The sequence below is a fragment of the Girardinichthys multiradiatus genome, chromosome 6 (assembly GCF_021462225.1).
Source record: "Girardinichthys multiradiatus isolate DD_20200921_A chromosome 6, DD_fGirMul_XY1, whole genome shotgun sequence".
Taxonomy (NCBI): Eukaryota; Metazoa; Chordata; class Actinopteri; order Cyprinodontiformes; family Goodeidae; genus Girardinichthys; species Girardinichthys multiradiatus.
In genome coordinates this window covers 33,780,708-33,786,213 of record NC_061799.1, presented here as the reverse complement: position 1 = coordinate 33,786,213, position 5,506 = coordinate 33,780,708, and positions in this window count along the sequence as shown.

Genomic DNA, 5,506 nt, shown 5'->3' with positions numbered 1-5,506 from the left:
TTTTATATTCTAGGTAGAGGAGGGACCACTAAATTAGAGGTTTCCCAAACAGCTCACGTAAATGTATTTATTTCTTTTCCTTTTTTAACTTTGCAAAACAGCAGCTTTGTATCTGCAGGAAATGAATGTTCCTTTACACTGTCTTGGGTACACAGTCTTGGGTACAATTCCTCTTGATGCTGGTGAGTTACTGTACATTCAAAGCACACTCTCAATTGCGCTCAAAGGTTTTCTTAAACCTTGGTTTTTAAATTACCAATAGTGCACTCCCAATTTCCTTCGAGGTTTTCCATCTTTGTTCTGAAGTTACTTTATTTGAAAATACGTTTTTTTTTACATGAGTTTTCTTGCTGTTGACTTTTTATTCCTGAACAATTAATGTTACACCCTCTAGACTGCCTTGTGAAACATAACAGTTGCACTTTTATTTTTTTTTATTGGGCCACAAAAGGTAGTTGTCCAGGTTGGCAATAGGAAGGGTGAGCTTAAGCACGGGATGAAAATGTATGAGTTAATTATTAGTTGCACCTGGAACAAGTTTTCTATTGCTTTTATGCATGTATAGCCAAAAGGAAGTTACAGCTTCGTGATTGTTCGATTAAACCAGGGGCCCGGGGGCCTTGGAATAAGTTTGTGTGTTTCGAAGAACGTTATTTTTTTGTTGCTAGAAATAGACAAATTGTTTTTCGAGACCAAAAAAATAGGAACATTACACCCAACGAGCAATTATGCACCTTTCTTTGTAAAGGCAAACACCTTAAACTCTTTTTCAGACCTAAAGTAATATGTTATTTTCTAGTTTGTTTCATTAAAATATTGCAATTACAATTTATTGCTGAGCAGGTAAAAAAATAAGAATTCACAATCAAATGATTTTGTATTGTTAATGCCCCTGGGTACTTTCAATTTGGACTTAATTTTGTTCTGACACAGAATTTGGGTGATTTTATGCCTTTTGATTGGTTGTGGGGCAGCAGAAGAAGGGTGTTGGCCAGAGTGCCATTCATGCCAGAGCAATGCTGAACTTGTTGGTGTTTTCAGCATGTTTCTCAGAGTAATTTAGATTATCATATCCATTTAAAAAAAATGCATATTTTTTGTGATGAGGCTTACAGTATTAAATGTCTGAGGTTTGTGCATTCCCCTAAAACAGTCAGACCCACCAGTCTCACTGCATCCTTGTTTGCATTTCAGCAAGTGTTAATTCAGCTCAGCTGAGGAAATTGATCACGAACATCAGTCCAGGGTAAACTGTTAACTCTTAAACCCGACGGGCCCACCGGACCGCGGCCCTTTTTGGCAAGTAAAACTCCACCAATTTTTTTTTCTTAAATATATTGTAAGAGGAGGCTTTAATCTTCACAAAACAATTCCCCAAATGAGTTTTGAGTTTTACAGCAGCTTAAACACAGGCGATGAGATTTTCAGGTCCCTCAGACATTGCTGACTCTGTAAACAAACAGTACAAAAAGCACCTTTCTCTTTGCAGCACCCCCACATCTCATATCATAACAAACTAGACACTCACCTTTCTAACAAGGCATAAACCTTCTAGCACCTTCTCTGGTGATGTGATTTGTTTGCACATTACAGTCTACTAGTTGTTGTCCTCCGGCTGCTAGCTTGCGCCCTAGTCCGTTAGCTTCCAGTTATGTTTGCAACTGTACATTTTGATGATACACAGGCTAAATGTCATAACCAAAGGCTGTCATATGCAGAAGGACTCCTACAATGGAAATCAGCACTTTTATTAGACCAGATTCCCTTTTATTTCCATTTCATGAGGTGAAAAATACATTTAGGCACGTTTTGGCACCCTTTCCCTAATTGCCATTTCCACCTGGCACATTGCTCTCTAAAACGCTTGTGGAAGATGTACACTCACCACCCACTTTATTAGGTACACTTGTCCAACTGCTCGTTAAAGCAAATTTCTAATCAGCCAATCACATGGCAGCAACTTGATGCATTTAGGCATGTAGACATGGTCAAGACGATCTGCTGCAGTTCAAACCGAGCATCAGAATGGGGAAGAAAGATGATTTAAGTGACTTTGAGCGTGGCATGGTTGTTGGTGCCAGACGGGCTGGTCTGAGTATTTCAGAAACTGCTGATCTACTAGGATTTTCACGCACTACCATCTCTAGGGTTTACAGAGAATGGTCCGAAAAAGAGAAAATATCCAGTGAGCGGCAGTTCTGTGGCCACAAATGTCTTGTTGATGCCAGAGGTCAGAGGAGAATGGCCAGACTGGTTCGAGCTGATAGAAATGCAACAGTAACTCAAACAACCAATTGTTACAACCAAGGCATGCAGAAAAGCATCTCTGAATGCACAACATGTCGAACCTTAAGGTGAGTGGGCTACAGCAGCAGAAGGCCACACTGGGTGCCACTCCTGTCAGCTAAGAACAGGAAACTGTCATAGTTTTGTAAACCGACTTGACCCACATGCAGAAAATGCTCAGGAGAAACAGGAAAGTTTGTAAATAAGTTTATTGGATACAGGAATACTGGATGCTCTGGTACATGGCAGGGCTGTAAAGAAGAAGCGAGCAGTAAGTAGGAGTGAAACTAGGAACGAATTAATGAATAAGTATTTCCTTACTAGGCTGGGTGAGTTCTCCGCCAGGAGGAGAGGGATTCAGACAGATTCGAATCAGAGTCAGCTTTATTGCCAAGTTCGTACATACAAACAAGGAATTTGACTCCGGTACACTTTGCTCTTTGGTTTTGTTTTTGCATTACAGAATATACATATTTACAATGCACAATATACCCATATATAATAAAAAGGTGCATTTGCAACATCTGTATGCTGTTGTTTTGTACTCTATTGAATGTTCAACAGAGAAAAAGCATGGGGGAAGAAACTGTCTCTGTGGCGGCTGGTTTTAGCGAACAGTGCTCTGTAGCAGCGGCCTGAAGGTAAAGCTCTGAACAGTTTATGTGCAGGGTGTGTGGGGTCTGCAGAGAATGAGCACACAGTGCGGTGAGTACGAAGGCTTCCAAAACAGGAATGTGCAACAGCGAGTGGTAGTACGGTGCCGGAGCTGGGTTGCTTGAGAGCGGTGGAGGATGGACAGGTTCAGTGGAATCAGGGTGAGGCAGGAGGCACTTGGCGGCAGCCAGCAAGGTTAGTCCAGTAGAACAATAACAACGTGGCATCTGAAGCTCAGGTACTCCAAAGGTCCGAGACAAAGTGGGATTAACAAAGCAGTTCGACGATCCAGCCTGGGTAGTATCCAGGTAGTCTCGATCTAGCATACAAGAAGACAAAGACTGGTTAGCAAAAGTCAAACGAGAAATACATAACTATACGTGAGAAGGCTGGAGCTCTACCACTGAAGGCAAACACTCAATCGATGAGATGCTGGCTGCCTGCTGCTTAAATACACCGAAGCTGCTCAGTGAAGATAGGGAACACCTGTCACCTCCACCAGCACTCCAGCACCTACTAAAAACCAAGCACACACACACACACACACACACACACACACACACACACACACACACACACACACACACACACACACTCTTGTTTTGCTATATGTAGTGAGGACCATCTGTTGACTCCCATTGACTTCCATTGATTTTCAGTCATTTTCAACCCTTTCTATGCCCTAACCCTGACAATAACCCTAAGCCTAACCATTACCAGTGCATACCTAACCCTAACCTTAACCTAAACTCAATTCACACCTTAGTCCTAAACCTAACCGTTAGCAAAATAGGTTGTAAGGACCAGCAAAATGTCCTCACTTTGGTACAAACGGTCCTCAATTTGATGGTGAAATCGGGAAAATGGTTCTCACTGTGATGCCAAGACAGGAACACACACACACACACACACACACACTCTTGTTTTGCTATATGTAGTGAGGACCATGTGTTGACTCCCATTGACTTCCATTGATTTTCAGTCATTTTCAACCCTTTCTATGCCCTAACCCTGACAATAACCCTAAACCTAACCATTACCAGTGCATGCCTAACCATAACGTTAACCTAAAGTCAATTCACACCTTAGTTCTAAACCTAACAGTTAGCAAAATAGGTCGTGAGGACCAGCAAAATGTCCTCTCTTTGGTACAAACGGTCCTCAATTTGATGGTGAAATTGGGAACATGGTTCTCACTGTGATGCCAAGACAGGAACACACACACACACACACACAACCCAACACAAAATACCAAGCCGTGTGGCCACCACAACAGAAACTGAGGCCACAATTCACACAGGCTCACCAAAATTGGACAATAGAAGATTGGAAAAACATTGCCTGGTCTGATGAGTCTCGATTTCTGCTGCAACATTCGGATGGTAGGGTCAGAATTTGGCATCAACAACATGAAAGCATGGATCCATCCTGACTTGTATCAACGGTTCAGGCTGGTGGTGGTGGTGTAATGGTGTGAGGGATATTTTCTTGGCACACTTTGGGCCCCTTAGTACCAATTGACCATCGCGTCAATGCCACAGCCTACCTGAGTATTGTTGCTGATGTTGGAATTATGAATCTGAAAATATTATTTAATATTAATATTTTATCAAATAATATTTCGGTCTGTTAAGGGTTGTCCTGTGAATACCAGCCCAGTAAGACGATGGTATTAGGACAAAATAGAAAGGTGTGAGATGAGCTCTGACATTATTGATCAGCATAAACTCTGCACATATATGGAATGAATTCACACAATTTCTTAAAATACAAGAATTTATTAACAAAAATAAGTCAACTCAAAGTCAAACATATTTCAATCAACAAACTCTTTACTATGCTAAAACAATCAAACTAAACTACCAAGCAGAATAAAAGAATAATGAAGACTAATAGGCTATGTACAATATAAACAAGTCGATTAAGATAATTGGAAATTATGACCAAAAGAGTGATGCAACATTACCATGCAATGTTTATGTTTGAGAACCAAGGATTATCTTGAAGAATTTGGAAATGAAGTTAAGTTAGTCTTGGAACTAACTTAGACAACCATTCACAATGCAAGATCAGATAAAATATTATTTTAATAAAATAATGTTTTAAATAATGATCTGCTGAATAAAATCAACCTTCTGGATGACCATTTCTCAATGGTGTCTAATTAGCTGCCTTTATTTATTGAAATAATATTTGAAGAAATATTATTAAGGGAGTATTTTGGAAAAGAGCCATGGGGCTGGAGAAATGGGGCTTAATGGGGTTTACTTAGTTATCAAATCTAGTAAATGATGTTTAGGGAGTAGTATTCACTAGCTTGAAAACTAACAACCTTTCTGTTAAATACTCTTTAGTAGCAAGCACGTGTTCTTACTGGTTAGCATTTGAGCTAACAAAAGAAGCTAATAGCTTAGCACCAGAATCAACACATACCATTAAAATACCGTTAATAAAAGGGTTAAAATGCATAATGCGGACGGCGCGTTATGATCAATCTTCTGTTTAAAATCACCCTTCAAGTAAAGTTTGTCTTAACTTTAAAAACACACAAAGAACACAACCTGAA